This window comes from Egretta garzetta, unplaced genomic scaffold, assembly GCF_000687185.1.
Source record: "Egretta garzetta isolate BGI_Z169 unplaced genomic scaffold, ASM68718v1 scaffold16, whole genome shotgun sequence".
In the NCBI taxonomy this organism is placed as follows: Eukaryota; Metazoa; Chordata; class Aves; order Pelecaniformes; family Ardeidae; genus Egretta; species Egretta garzetta.
Window position 1 is genome coordinate 3,043,934 of NW_009260022.1, and position 16,997 is coordinate 3,060,930.

The window sequence follows — 16,997 nt, forward strand, 5'->3', positions numbered from 1 at the left end:
AGGCTTTTGCAAGGTTGTGATTTATGCAGGTTCAGGGCTGTTTGGTGTAGTGGTACGACACAGCACCGGGGTCAAGCCACAAGAAACACTGGGGGCAGATCAGAATATTCAATTAGCTTCCTGGCACCTCTGAATCACAAAGAGAGGATAAGATCTCTCCATCACAAGATCCAGAGCTGCTGGGGGAGGCGGGGGGACCTGCTCTCTTCAAATCTCTCTCCTCCCTCCCACCCTCTCTCCTTTCACTGTAGGAGAACAGTGCTTGAAACATTCCTTTCTGCACGGAAGGACTTTTCCTATTGTTGTTTTCTTTGTGTTTCAGTGTTGCCAACTTACTGGAATTCTTGTCGTGGTTTCACAGCAAGGCTCAGGCTGACCAAACGGAACCAGCTGCGTTTGTGTATGGGGCCGCCGCTGCTTTAATCCCCCAACAACGCCGATAGGGAGGGAAGGAAGGGATCCTCAGAGGGGAGCAAGCAGATCCGCTCTGTACAGATGGGTGCCTGAAAAGCCAACACACAGATTGACCGTACTTAATTAGAAGGGGGAATTGTTTAAAACAGTTCACACCCCAGCAGCATGCAGGCAGGGCAAACAGTGCTTGGGAGCTGCAACCCCAAACTGGGAGCTATGTGCACTCTTCTGTCAGTGTATGTTTGAGGCAACCTGGATACAAGCCTTGGGAGGCACCTACCTATGTTTCACTCCCATACAGCTAGCAGCCAGAAGGTGTGCTCCTGCCCCATTCACCATTACCATTTCTATACATCTGTACATCCCGCAGGATGGTGGGCAAGAGGGATTCTCAAACAGGAATAGTGGAGACACTGTTGATAGTGAGGGGAAGCCCTGTGTTGAGACAGTGGGTCAAGTCCCCCCTCCCCCCATTATTCTTTGCACTCAGAAAAAAAATTTGCGTTCAGAGACAAATGAACCGATCAGTCCAGGTGTTTCACTGCCGAAGAATGATAGTCACTAAGGAGCTGGCATAGGACAATGCTGTTCTCTCTTTACTTCATCTAAAATTTTCTCCTGTCACTTTATCATGGCATCTCATCATCCAACCAAAGGGACCGTGTCCTGCTGGACACTGTTAAATGGGACTTCAGTGAGACTAGAGCGGCAAGATCAGATTCAAAACACTCCAAGGCTTTCCCATAACTACATCCAAAATTGCCCCTGCCAGTGTAATACACCTCTCCCTCTCAGCTTCCTGTTAACTAAAATGTCAGCTGATAGTTTTCTGACTGAACTAGATCTAGAGATTTTTAGTTTGTTATTTCAGGTTTAAGAAGATGCAGACTGCATCTGTTAGAATGTTAGAGGCAGAAAACATAGGCAATGCAGATGTTCACTGAACTCTGCTTTTAATTCAAAAATACGGTTTGGGATGTGTTTTCTTACCTGGCTTTTGCTGTAAGCAAGCTATCAGAAAAGCTGTTAAAGGTGTAATTTAGAGCAAACAACCACATTGCTTACACATTAAAGATGCATGCTAAGCACAGAAGTTAAAAATTAAAAGGCTTGATTTTTGACCACGGTTCAGTTCTGATTTAGTGTCCAAACTCATCCAATTCTTAACAGACATATAGAAACACCAGGGTTGATGTATGACTAGGTAAAGATACAAAGCTGATGGCTAATTTTAAAAAAAAAAAAAAAGAAAAAAAAGAAAAAAGATACATTCACTAAAAGAAACAGTGGGTCAGATCTGCACCTGTAAATTTGTCTCTTCTGAACTTCTCAGGGCTAGAACAGTTTACAGAGGCTGAGGATCTGCCCAGTGCATTATCCAATAAAGCTGTAATTGCCACTGGCATTCAGTAAGCTTGTGGCCAATCTGTCCTTGGATAAACCCAGTTTTTTCCACATTGAAAACATTTTACTTTACAAGCTGTGTTTCCAATGCCACATTTACCTTCCATCATTAAATCCTATGCCTTTATCATGACAAGCTTTTTTGTTATTTTTGTTTAATTATACTAAAGCAATAGCCATGCTTATTTTTTGAGAGAATGTTGGTAATGACAAGTCACACAAATCTGAACCAAAGACTCTGTCTCTCTGCCTGGGTAATAATATAAGTACCCAACAGCAGCAGTTAATTTTGCAGATTCATCCATCTTTACTGTTCTACAACTTAAAGTGTCCTATTTTGTTAACGGAACCTCTGTTTTATAGCAAGCAACAATTTTTGTGTTAGAGGCTTCCTTTCTCAACAGGCTATTAATGGCAAGAGGGTCTCTTTAGAGGTACTGCTCGAGGCATTTCCTTCACCTAAGGCCCAATTCAGTTTGCATCAAAGCCCTCAGACTTCTGGGAGAGAAGCCTTAGTTGTTTTCACGGGGGTCCACAGTAACAATGTATATTTGGACTTCACCACTTAATCTTTCGAAGTACAGGTAGTGTGAGCAGAAGTTTCCATAAATAAGAAGGTCACATTTTAGGGAACTGAGATGCATCTTGCACAGAGAACCAGTATTGATTTCAACTCTACAACATAGGGAAGAGAAAAGCAGAAAACAGCCCTGAGTTCACCAAGTTTCTGATATAAGCCACATTGCATTTCACAGTATCTAAACCAATGGCAGTTATTTGCCAGGGAGGTATTTTTTTCCAAGGATTTAAAGAATGAACAAAACCCATCTAATCTCAAACTAAGAAAAAAAGGGCCTTAGTTGATATGGTTCCCAAACATCTAATGCACATTCACAAATAGAGCACAGATTTGCAGAAGACTAGATCAAAGGTGGATCCCCAGCCCGCACGAGTGTGAAAAACATTAAACCAAGATGTGAATCAGGCCAGAACAGAAATCACAGAGTCAGGATTGCATAATACAGCTGGCACCGTAGCAAGAAGTTTCCTCAATGTCTCCTGGTTAGTGACACATTACAACTTCTCTCTTTCAACCTGGAATTATATCACGGTGCCCTGGAACAAGCAGCAGTGCATGGGAAGCCTGCGCTTTTTTGATAACTGCCACCAAACAAGTGAGACAAGCAAAGAGACAGTCACTAAATGAGCTTCCAAACACGCCCTGTGTATTTCACCTGCAGAACTGGGCATGTGATGGGAGTTTTAACAACAACAGTATAGAGATGAGAAAGCTTATTTACCTGGAAGGCAGAAGAAGTGGAGAAAGATTAAAGAGCTTCCAGTTGTACTCACCACCCTTTGGTCACCACTGTCTGGCCCAGCCTGCAAGTCCCTGTGCCCTATCCTGGAGACACAGTCACAAAGTAAGTGCAAGCATGCTTTACCCCGGCTATATCTCTAGTTATCAAAGTTCTTGGTGCTTTCCTTACTGCAAGCAGGCAACTTTGGCACTTTCTCTGTCTCTGAGGAACACAAGTCTTCATTTTTGCTCCAGTTCACTGGCCCTTCAGTGCCTGCTCTGCCCTGCAAAGAAGCAACAGATGGAATTTATACTTGAAAAAGAATGGGAGGTAAAGAGGCATTTCTGAATTACTTACGTTCTAAAAACTTTTTAGGGTACTAACAAGGGAAATAGGGTAGGCTGGAATAAATCTGAACACCATTTGGAAGAGCAGATTGAGCTATGCTGAGAAAAAGCAAGACTAGAGTCCTTGTCTTTGTTTTTCCAGCCACACTTCACTCTACCAACCAAGCCTGGGCAGCATTACAAAACCACAAGTGCACATCCCAAGAGTGCTCATAAGGTAGAAAATAATTACTCTGTGAATACCTATCCTGGGTTTCACTGCAGTCACATATAAAACAAAAACAATAGAAATATTGACATTTCCTACATTTATTTAGGTGTTCTGTATTATAATATTCACTTTCAAGATTATGCATCTCAACACAGTATTCCATAAGGAGAGAAACACATAGCATGTCTTTCAAAATAAGAGCCAACATATCTTCACTTCTGAAGCCAGTAACTCAGGCACAGTTTAATTACACAAGGGCCTGCTCTTTTACATAGGATGCTATCTCATTCAGTATACCAGCACACTGCTCTTGGGTAGTCAATGAGGATAAAATAGTGAAGGAAAGCCCCTGCCTCATGTATTGCAGAAATGCAGCAAATGAAACAAGAAAGAAACTTTACCACACTAAGGAACACTCTAGCTCTGGCTAGGCCACAACCTTTTTTTATATGATAGGAAGTCACTTAAAACTTCTGAAGCATTCATTATTTTCTGATTTAAGACACCTGGGCCTATTTAGCAAAACCTGAAATGCTCATTGCTTCAGTGAAAGTTGATGAGAGATGTGCTTTAGAGGTATAATACCCAGTACTCAAATTCTGAGCCCTTGATATCTTAATTGAGGTACTAAAATAAACCCCTGAAAACTAAAGGATATTTTAACCATTGATTCTGTGCATCAGTTCCCTATGCATAAAACTAGATTAATCTCCCAGGCACTTTACAGATGAAAACTAGAAAAAAATCTGTAAATTAGTAACCTGCTTCTCAGTAAAAAATAAATAGTATAAAAGACAGTGGAGAAAACAGCATATCATGTATCTCAGCTATTGTTATAAGTAAACACAGATGCGATAACACTGAGTGCTCCTAGTATGAGGCAAGATTACTATTATTTTATACACCATTCAAGCCAGAATATCCTACAAATTTATTTTCTTCTCACTTCTCACGTAGTTTGTTTAAAAACTTAACTACCAAATAGGCAGCAGTATTTACCATGTGTTATATGTTAAATTATCTATTTTCATTGGTATACATCCCTATTAATAACAGATTTGAGGTCTGTTCAGGATAAACACCTTCATAAATGGGACTCTTTCTTACATAGTAAGAACTGTTATGTCTCGTTCCTCCAATAGCCAGGATGAAATGCTTGAGAAATCACAAAAGCAGTCCATCAAAAGCACCTGAGAAAAGATAAATAATAAGCCTTCAGATCAGTAGTATTAATTAGAATTTCAGGCCAAACCCAGGGTAACAACAGTAAGCAAATAAGAACATAGTTTAGCAGTTGACAGATTCTCACAGTTTTGATATATATTTCAGAGCTTGAGAGATTAATTACTGCCTGCTTAATAGAAAAGCTGAAAATATGGTCTAGCTCCATGAATTTTTTGAACAAGCCTTCATGCTCATTGAAAAAGAGGACTAGACAGCAATAGGCATATGAAAGTCTTTCTGAGAACAAAGTTACTCAGTGTATGACCAAAATATAGCTACCCTGCAACACCCTGTGCATGCCAACCATTGATTGTACAGATACTTATAGTATAAATATATTGTTACATTAAATTAAAATGGAAATATATGAAGAAAATGATAGTTCTAGATAAGCCACATTTTACCAATTCTTAACTGATTGCTAAGCAACAATACCCAAAATATTTGCTTTGAAAATAGTACCTGATTCAGCCAACCTGCAAAACTACTTTGACAAGAAGAGACCAAATTCATGAATGCATGAGGTCAAAAGGATTACAATAATTAAAAAACCCAACCTTTCTCCTCCTTGGGGCACTTGTTCACAGGAATGAGATATAGGACAGTTCAGTGAGCACAGACTTTGGTAAGCAGGGTAACTGGCTTGAGAAGTCCACCCTTCCCCCTTTATCTATCTTCCCTTGGAGCTGCAGCATTGCAATTCACACTCCCTTTTGTCCCCTCAGTTGTGCAGATCCTCAAACACAGCACAGTCCCACAAATGCCAGAGAGAGCTGCAAAAGGCAGTAGTGGGCACAACACCCTTAAACCAAGTTTACTGCTCATGCCAGCATCTCATCAGATTGTACTTTACAACCCAAGAGGAACAGGATAGCATGCCTGGAGAAGCTATATCCACCTGAGATACCATCAGGAGAGCATACAATGTTATTTTTATAGCCACTTCACAGAACAGAAAATAGTGAGGTCGAAGTTTGCCATGAAAAAACTTCTTAATGGTGTGTTTTGTGTTTTGCAAGATACCTAACTGAATTCCTCATTCCTCTTAGCACTCATTCAGAAATTATTATTGTATAATCCAGTTCCAAAATTTAAGATTTTTCCTGATTAGGATACTTCTAAAGACCTCAGCACAGTAAAGGGTACCTCCTGCTGTTTTACTGTTTTGAATACAGAGCGATCAGCATTATTCAGGATGAGATCCTAAATTAAAACCAACAGGAAAGCTACTTTTCTGGTGCTTATCTTAAGAAATTTCAGATATGTAGCACTTGAGTTTCTAGTGCAGCTGCACTGCACCATAAGCTGAAGGGCATATTCAAGAAACTGGAACACTGTTTACTTGTTTTGCCTAAATTTCCACTGGAACAGTAGTTTGTGAGTTAGGAAAAAGTGTATGAGAACAGAGCTATGCACCATGCCCATTGTAATTACTGATGTCACAGAAGGCTTTGGGGGGTGTTGTTCATTGCTTTTTTTCCTCTAAGATAAACAATTGTGCTTAAGTGTCACTGCAAGTCAGAGCCACAAGCTATTAAAAATAAATAGGAGGTTACATACCACATTCCCCTAGATATTAAAACTCCTTTTGTTCCTTAAGAAAAACTGTTTAATGTTTAGCACTTCTAGAAAAAAAATGGAGCTATGTCATTTTGTGTCAGGCACTTTAAGAGATACTAATGAAAATGCCCTAGGTCCCCATAATCCTTTGTGGCTGATTAGGTACAGTAGAAGAAGTTGTTTCATTAATTTGAAGGCCATGAGCTTGAACCCTCATACTGACCTGAAAGTAATGTTTTATTCATTTTGTAGTGTTGTAGTCAAAACTCCAGAAATAATTAAAAGGACATGCCTCAGACCTGAGACCTTTGAATTATGAAGCTAGATACCCAGTTAATTATTGCACAATGGAAAAAGGGGAGTGGGGACTTAGCAGTCCTGATACATTACTATTGCCATCTACCTGTGAAAAGCTGATGGGTGATCAAGTGCATAACAATAAGCATGTCTTCAATTCCCAAAATGTTCAGATGATGTCCACAGGTCACAGTTAAAAAGCTTTCTTCTGGATTAAAAAAAAAGTTTTAGACATTAGTTTTAAATTCTGGCTCCATTAGACTAACGAGGGAAAACTCTAAAGTTCAGTAGTTTCAGCTAAGATTCATCAGCAGTCAGTGACCAGCTCCCCATAGCCATTATTCAAATGAAACACAAGACACCTGGATCTACTGAAGGAAGAAAAGAAGGTATTTTTCAAGAAAAGATGACAAAACCACCATGCCTGGCTTTAGAAACTAGATAGCTAGTTGTCCTAGATACAAGCAGGAATTCATTGTAGTCAACAGTCAGTTTTTTCCAGTCAACCTTTCAGACAATCAGTCCCCTGAATTTTTATTAGCTGTTGTTTCTGAGTAGTCTTCAAGGCTTGTTACCTTTCAAGCATAATAAAGTGATTCAACCTGAAGAGCAAAGGCACATATATATGAATGGTGAAGTTCTCATTTAAAAAGCTGTCATCATCCGACAGGCAGATGATGATACTAAGAAATGCTGAAGTAAAGACTAATAAATAGAAACTCTGCTGATTCATGTTTACCTTTTCCAGAAGTAGATCAATCTCTATATCCAGCAATCAAACAAACCTAGTGAAAATTCAAGACAAACATTTACATCCTCGGTACTCAACACACCCCACGCCATCCTTGTAATATGATTTAGTCATATCTGTTCCTTTAGGCACCTCATTGCCAGTAACCACTGTTGGTTCCATCTTGCTTGGGCTTTGACAAGTCTCATGAATGTAGTAATAAATTAGCTTTAGACAAGCTTTTTCATATTTTAAATCAATTTAGATAAGTGAACTTTAATAAAACTACAGAACACATTCAAAATACATGAAAAACTACTCATGTTTTTCTATCACCCAACTTTTCCAAATGTCATCAGACTACAACTGTTTGAAATACTGAAGCACTGACTACAATCAGCAGGTTCAAATTATGTATGTTATTGCCAGCACTATTCCATTTCTGCACCAAGGTCTTTTTGATGAAAAAGAACGTTAAAGCCAAATTTTGCTCTTAGAGCTACAGCACCAAGAACCATTTACTGCTCTCTTAATGGACACCATGCTCTTCCCTTTGTTTATTTCTGTTGTTATACCCTCACTTATCCCAGTATAGATCACATATTCTTCTAAATTTCCATTTCCTTTTCCTTCCTTCCCAATATATTCTTGTCTTCCTAGTATCTCCTTGAAGGCATTAATCTGCTTCTTTAAAGATTAAGTTACAAGAGACAGCAAACAGGACTGCGACCAAAAAGAATTTAATCAATATGTGCAGTAGTTCTTACTACTCTTCTTATAGCACAACACAATTACTTCTTATGTAAACTGACATATTGACCAAGTTGCAGTACGAGATATAAAGTCAGATTGACAACTATGAAGCTGCTGGTTTGAACTAATTTAGCAGTAGAAAAACCTCATACAAGCTGAATATGGTTTAGGGTCACCAGGGCAGACCCTACTCTGGACCACAACTAGAGTGCATACCAGGAAGAGATGAAGGTACAACACTATGGCCTCTATTTTCCTAGTTCCCAGTGATCCCTGGACAACTACGTATGAGATAGAGCAGTTTGTTGACTACTTACCATGCCTGTGATGTTTAAATCCCCGTAAACCGGGATTAGGAAAGGACAAAAGGTACTTTAAAGCCACCTGTCATCATCTCACACTCATCCTGAGTTAAACACAGTGAAAGACTAGGGATTTGTGGACAGTTCTCCATTTTTGTTTGACCTTTAGGTTTCAACAGTATAATCATCAGGTTAAATTAGAAGAAAGCTATTCAAAATATCGTTCTCTCTGGAATTCAGTTAAAGGTTAAAATATAAGAATAAGGCATTTCCCATATTCTAGAATACCAAAGAGAACCATTATTATTTTTGAGATTAAAAAACCCGTCACAATTAACCGGTTTCCACAGGGACACAATTACACTCCATGCCCTCAATCATATGCTGTAGGAGATGCCTTTTTTTTTTCCCCCATAGCAAAAGGTAGTTTTCTATGGGTCCCATTTCCAAAATCAGGCTAAAGAAACTATCATCCCTGCTCACATTTCACTGTTTCTAAATATAGAGGACATAAGGATATTTCACGTAATGCTTTTCATTAAAACTAAATCATATTTTTTACACTGTTCCATCCAATTAACTCTTCATCCTAATTGAACCTTTGGGTGCCACTATCAAATAAGCATGTAAAATTATTCTCATAATTGTTTTATTACTAGAGCCTGAATAATAACTGCACTGGACACCAGTATTTCCAGTATTTTTAAGTAGTCTAGATATTAATATATACTTTGATTTTTACATATGGACATGCACAGATTCTAAATACAAAATTTAAATGTTATCTCCTGCTCTGGAAAACACAGTAATATATTAACTGATGCTTGCAACCTACTTACACAGATTTATGACAAAACCATTCTGCTATCATAGCAATTGCTAGCTAGCTAGGTTCCATCTATTGCTTTCAAAATTTCAAAAGCCAGTACTACATTTTGAAGAATTATTAGCAGTGTCTAAAAACCAGATAAGCATTTGTAGGATTAGAAAATCCAGATCACACACAAAGATTTAATTCTGGTATCAAATCACTACTAGGAAACTGGCCTCCAAGATACAAGATACTGGGATGATTTACAGGGGCTGTGGCAGCCAGAGACCCTTTTTCCCTTCCTTTCTCTTGCTGCCTCTCTTCCATGGCATTCCCCCACCTGGCTGTTTGGGCAGGTCACAATCGTAAGCAGCCCTTACTATGTGCACTATGGCTACAGACAACCCAGGAACACAGCTATATTTCATACAGTTTAACTGAAAATATCTTCATTAGGTTCAATTCATTTTGTATTTGTGAAGAACAGGAGTAGACAATTGTGATGCTGACTCAGCGTACAAGTTCAATCATACCAGTAAATTTTAGAGAAAACAGCATAGAACTAAGCCAGTGTTATTTTAGATGATCTGGGGAGAGGAGTAAGGAAGAAGAAAATGTGGATGCATCTTCCAGTGTATCCACCACAGCCCATTCTCCCAGATGTGCTCAGTCTGAACATGCCACACAGCACAGACTCTCATGTCAGATTCCCAAACAGAAGCTTTGCCCCTGATTTAAATACCCACGGGAATATTTCATTTGTTACATTTTTGATACCTTTTTGGCACACTTGCTTGCTGAAGCACAAAATCAGTTGACAGTATGCTGTATCGAGTCTTCTGTACAAAACAGTTCAAAATTTTTAGGGACTTCATCACACACTATTGCTCTTGTAGCACCTACGTAACTCATTGTTCAGTTTAGAATCCAATCACAGAAGAGAGCACCAAAAATAAATGCAAATCACTATAAACAATTTGAATACACTAAATATTGGCTTGGTGGTTTTAACCTACAAGTTAATAAAATATTCTCTTTTAGTTTTAATGTTATTTTGATCTTTACGTCTGCATTACCCTATCTGCCAAACAAAGCAGAGATCTTTGCTACTGGCTCTTGTTTCCTAAGATAAAAAAAAACATATTGGTGAGGAGCATCAGAGGTAAAGTTCTGTGGGCAACAGTAGCATTTACATGTTCAGAGTTTGCAACTCTAATCATTTGTTGAATTTACTTTGGGTTTATTTAAACTATCTGGCAGAATCCTCTCAGATTTTGGTTTGTAGTTCTTTTAGTATTTGGTTTACACAATTTTCCACAAAGAATGGATAACAAAAAGGAGTCAGCAGAATCTTTTCTATCAACTCAATTGCAACATCAAAAAAGAGCTCGGTTTCACATACACATTTACAGAAATGAGCCCTATTTTCCTTGAATTTGAATCTGTGTTGTGACATGCTAGAAACTGACTCAAATTCTGCAGTCTGCTCCTTTTCTCAGCATATTTCTTCAGGTGAAAAAGTGGAAGATGGTTGGAAGGGAGCCTGGCTCTTTTAATCTTATCTAAGCACTCCTGAGAGGAGTTACAGCTGAAGATAAGGGATGTTGAATCACATGCCTTTTCTGCCTTAGAGTTCCTACCATGTATGGGGAATGATCCCATTTCTATAGCACCAATTTTAAGCTACTGCAGTTCCAGCATCTTTACACGATATGTTCCTGATATGCACAAATATGAAGAGAACCAGGCATAGTCATAACATTTAACTGCGACAGTAAAATTAGGGCTACCACCTACTGCCACTGCAATGCCAAGTTAAAAAAAAAAAAAAAAAAAAAAAAAGCCATGCTTGGTCTTTGAAGTGATCTTTACTTCAGCTGCGCCTGACTAAAAGGGTTTAAAGGGGAGGAGAAGAAATTTTTGCTGATCTCTGAGGTGACATTTAACAGACCTGGGAAACAGACATGGACTGAGAGGGTCTACTCAGGAAGGCCTATGGCATGAAAGACTTCTAAAAGCAAATAAAATCGTAATGCATTCAGTACCCGTAACACCTCATTCTTTGACAAAAGACTTCTTCCTTCTTGACTTTATCTTCCTCTTGATAGTAACCATTACCAACAGGGCTGAGATGGACCAAATACCTGACACAGTGAAGAGTGTAGGAAAGAAACACACAATACTCAAAGAATCTTACATCAAAACCCTTGTAGACTCTGCAAATTCCTCCTGCTTGCATTTGGCAGGGTAACTGTCTTAACTATGCCACAGCATGCTTTGTAATATACAATGATCAGAACCAGGAGCAACTGCTTCTAGTTTAGGCAACTTTTTTTATTATTTTAAAATCCTTCCACTAGAACTTTAAATATTTAGAGTGGGATAAGAATTTATACTCCAGACCAGAGTTCTCAAGAGGTTCTCAAGCCAAGGAGGCAAGAAGGTCCACTGCTTTGCACCACACTAGAAGCACTAAAAGCAACAGGCACCACAGATTTAAGTAGTTGCTGCTTTGTCTAGGTCAGGCTTCGTGACCATGCAGGAAAAAAATGTACAGCTGTTTTCTTCAGCCTAACCTTACTGCATCATCCATCTTTTTCCAATTCCCAGTTATAGCTTAGAAGCATCATCCCAGAATTCAGCAACCTTTACAGGCATGTGGTAGTTGCCATTATATAATTCATGGAAGTGAGTTTTGAACCGTATTTTGGGTAGTTCTGTCCCACAGCACCCCCAGCATCTTTAATCTCTACAAACCAATGTGAAGCAATCATAGAAACACATAGGTTGAAAGAGACCTTTAAGATCATCAAGTTCAATCCTTAACCTAGCACTGCCAAGTCCACCACTAAACCATGTCCCTAAGCACCACACTACCTCCAGGGATGGGGCCTCAACCACTTACCTGGGCAACCTGTTCCAATGCTTGACAACCCTTTTGGTGAAGAAATTTTTTCCCAATATCCAATTTAAACCTCCCCTGGTGCAACTTGAGGCCATTTCCTCTTGTCCTATCACTTGTTACTTGGTAGAAGAGACCAACACCAACAATGAAAAGATGCTCCACAAAAAAGCCACTGATCTGTAAGATATGTATCTGCAGCTGACATGTCCACATAAATAACTGCCAATAAAACCCAGAAAAAGATGCTATGAAGGTGCTCCAGGATCCTGCTCACAGAAGGTACTTTGACATTCTAATATTCAGCTAGCATGTATTTGAAGTTATCTCAGTTCAAGATATAGTCTCAAGAATATAAGAAATCCAGGACTAAAAATTTCTTAACTTTAACTGCGAGGAATGTTCCTCCCATTATGTCAGCTTTGTCAGTACTACCACCTCACACCTGAAAATCAGTTTCACCAAGAAAAAAACTTCCTGAAAACATAAGCAATAAATGCAGGCAACTAAAAGAAGTGGGGGAAGGAGCAGACTGTTAGGCTACCTTTGATCACCAAAAGGACAGGAAAGATGAGCTTTTAATTTGCTCATTTTAGAAAGCTTCTGAAATTAATTTTGCTTAACTGGTATTATAACTTTATGCATTCCCTTAAATTTGATTATACTTTTCTGAAAGTCTTCATACTCTGAGACAATTCAAAACAGAATTAGTTTTAACCATGAAAACATTACAGAATATTTTGAATCAGCATTTTCATTTCAGCTGAATCACAAACTGTCTGAGGCCAATTCACAAACAGAGCTTGGCAAAACTCACTTACTACTCTTTGATGTTCCCTAAGTAATTTTTTTTATCTCCCTGTCTGTCAGGTGGAGATATGGTCAACATAAGGAAATGTAATATAGCCTTAGACACTTATTGTATATGCTATCTCCAAAGCTCAGTTAGGAATACCTTTGGGAAGAGAGTGTAGAAATGCTATCTTTAAAAAAAAAAAACACTTTATTTTCTGCAGTGCAGAACAATTGAAGTTTTTCAAGTGTTTTTTAGAAGAGAAGGCTGAAGGTCTGTCACATGAGATTAACTCTAAAAAGGACTAAGTTCTTATATAAAGGAAAAGTGCATGCAAAGGGCAGTATACACTAAGCAGGATAGGTTAACTAACAAAGCCTGCATCTCAGTCATTCCAGCAGGCAATGCCATTCATACAAAAGATCTTACTCCCCACCCCCCTTTTTCTATACTTCAGAGACGCCTCCAGTAGCCCACACTCCATTACAGGCCAGTGCTTGCTCAGCAGTTATTTATGATGGCATTCCACAGGTCAAGGAGGAGGAAAGATCAGCTATTCCCATCTACATATTTCTGATCCATAGGTAAAACGCAATGCCCAAACAGACCATTCAGCAGAAAAACAAAACTATACAACCACCATATTACATGTTTTGATCTCTTTTTGAAGCAAAGTGGCTATAGTCATAGCACTGTTACTCAATATGACAGATCAATTTCCTGAAGTTTTAAAAAAAGAAGTATGTTAGTCATAGTACTGATATTAATAGCCTTGCTCTATCAGTCATCTCAGAGCAAATCTCCACAGTCAGCAGTGCCCAGAAGACATTCATGCTTGAGTCAAGACTGGCACCCAGTGGCCACATCTTTTAATTGATTTTTTTTTTTTTGGTATACCAACTTGATTTTTAGGAACTGAGATTCCACAGTGAGATTCTACTCCAGACCTTCGGCCTTCTCTTCTGAAAACCACTTGAAAAATTTCAGCTGTTCTATATCATACATAATATAAAAATAAATCGGCTGAAAACTCACACTATATATAAACCTTGTTTCCTTAAGAGCCTTTCACAAGTCAGATGTTTTGTAACACTATCCACATGCATTTAACAAATTCAGAATACCATAGGCTTTAAAAAAATGTAGAGAATCTAATCCCACCTCTCTGATCATTATGGTTAATAGATGGTAATAGCAGAAGGAGAGGAGAAAGATGTTTTGATATTAAAGCATTGTGGTAGGTTACCTACTTCAGAAGTGGACATCTATTTTCTGTATTTCCACATAATTGTTTTCAGAAGGATTACAAACTGTAAGCATGGTATTAGATTCAAACATTAGTGATTAATTAGTTACTGATTTCACTTGATGCAGTATTATTATACAGGTTCTAGCCATTGAACTTCAACCTAACACCAAGGAAAGTAATTTTTGTAGAAGCAGGATACAGAACACACGTAAAATGATCATCATACATGGAAAAAATGAGTTTACTTTCTGGATCTCTTGCTTCATTTATTTCAAAACCACCAATAACATAACAGAGAAGTCTATTTTGATGGGGGAGTATCATTAAATCTAACTGAGAGATAGGTTGTACTTGTTTGTGAGATACTTGAAATAAAAAGGCTTATTTTATTCTCCCTCAAAGACACCAGCTGTTATGATTTTGTCCATGCATGGTGCCTTGACAGGTGTAACTATCCAAAGATGGTATAGCAGAGTTCTGCAGTACTAGCAACAAGCACCTTCTTTATCATATACCCCATCTTTGATAAATGCCTAGCAGCACCACCCCTCAATATGGTCAAGAAAATATGGCAGAATGATGCAAGTATCACTAGGCTATCATGATAAGTGGTTATTATTTCACTATCTGCAGTTTAGCAAATGCATTCAAGCCCTAAGGCAACACATACCAGACTAACAGAATGAGGTTCTCCACTAAAAGGTGAGAGAGTAGCATCAATCCAGCCAAGTTCTGTTTTACCTCGTAAAACACAACTTTGCTGGACTGGTGTTACTGTTTTACCAGCTAAAACACCTGAGAGTAATTTTCTTTCAGAGGCACTAGGTTTTCCATCATAACCAGTGAAAACTTTTCAGGGTATTGAAGTCTGAGACAAAAGTTTCTGAATTTTGAGTCTGAGCTACCGTTAGTCTTTCTCAGACGGTATATCCATTTCAAAAATAGTAATAATATCTTGAAATTATTTGTAATCCTATTTGGAGATTATGCAAATTAAATCCTCTCTCAAAAACATTTAGATGGAATATGAATACTGCACATGATACCAATTATGAAGTGTCAGTTGCTTGACCCGAAGTATTTCAGCTATTGCTGAAAAGATACCCAGTTTGACAATAGCACAGGATAGTACTGTGGTAGCATCTATGCATTTAAAGAATATCTGCAGGCAGGTCAATCAGATCACCTGCTGAAACACAAACCACTTTGAAACAAGTCACTCAGAGTACCAGTAGTTTTTATCAGAATTTTTTTCAATTGCTCCTTAAAAAGCATAAAATAACACCTAGTGTGCAGATTTATAAAATACTAGCAGTCACAGAAGACTGGAGTCTACAATTTAGTGTCCTTACCATCTGTATCTGGTACAAAATGTTACATTCATTTTTACTCTATGTAAAAGGAGTAAGAAGCTTGCTACTAATACCAGTAAAGATGTAAAGATCCTTTTTGTGTAGCAGGTATTCTTTCTTGTATTGGGTCTATGTCTGTAGCCAGCAGTGGCTGATAACATACAGGAGAGATGATATGAGCCAGAAGCGCACATACCTGGAAAAGTGCAAGGACACATAACTATGAGCTTAGTAAAACAGAAGGTTTTCTCAAAGGTATTCCTTTTGTCCTCCCTGTTCTTGGAGTAATGTACTGTACAGCTGAAAACTTCTTACCACTGTCCAACATTCATTCAGTGATTACATGTAAAGATAACCCAAATAATTTTGAACCCCTAGACCATTTTTATTCAATAGCCAGATATTGTCATCTTTCTTAAGCAGACAAGCCATTGGTATTTTTCAAGGCACCTTGTAACTGCTCTGGTACTAATCCCTGGACTGCTCTGGAGACGGGGAACATCCTACTGTTCCCTTCTGGTATCCAACAAGGCTGAATTGAGGGAGGAAACACTCCTTTAAGAGTGATGCTCCAGTCATTTGCACAAAGAACATCTGAGGAAGTACTTGAAGTAGTTGGAAAAATCACTTCCAAGGGTTTTTTTCCTACCTCCACACTTCAAAGGTAAAGCAGCTGAGTTTCGCTATGAGGTAAGGCCTTGGAGTTAAGTAAATATTATTCTGACTACAGTTGATAGTAATATGGTTCATGTGGCAATTAAAAGTATCTAAAGTCACTCTAACCTTCAGACTTCTTGGTATTTTTCTATTTTTAATAATGAAAAAGAAGGTGCAGGTAAAAATTCAAGTTGTGTTTGCACACGTTATTTAACAAGTGACTTTCATACTTGTAAAGCCATATCGTTCCACTTTAAATTTCACTTTAACATTTCTATGTTGTTATGTATTGTTAAAGAAAGAGGATACATCAGTCTATTGTAAGAAAGAGCCTTACCAAATTTTTTCTTCTCTGGCATACGGAGCTAACAAGTCCACAACTAGCTTAATGCATTTCTTTGAATTCATGAGCTTCAGCATGGATAGATGCAAACCTAACCAATATGAATTTTAAAATGTCCTACAGAAACAAAAATATTGTTGAAACAAACCTCATAATCATTAATAGTTTGGTCTCCATAGCAATCCTCAGAGCCAGAAAAAAAGGTCTACTTAGATTTTTGCTGGACTAGATACAAGGGAACAGCAAAATGTGTTTTGACTGGTAGATATTTATATAATGTCCTTCAATAAGCCCAGTCTTTCCTGAAGGAACCAATACTTTCCTTCACTATAAAAATCCTTGTTACA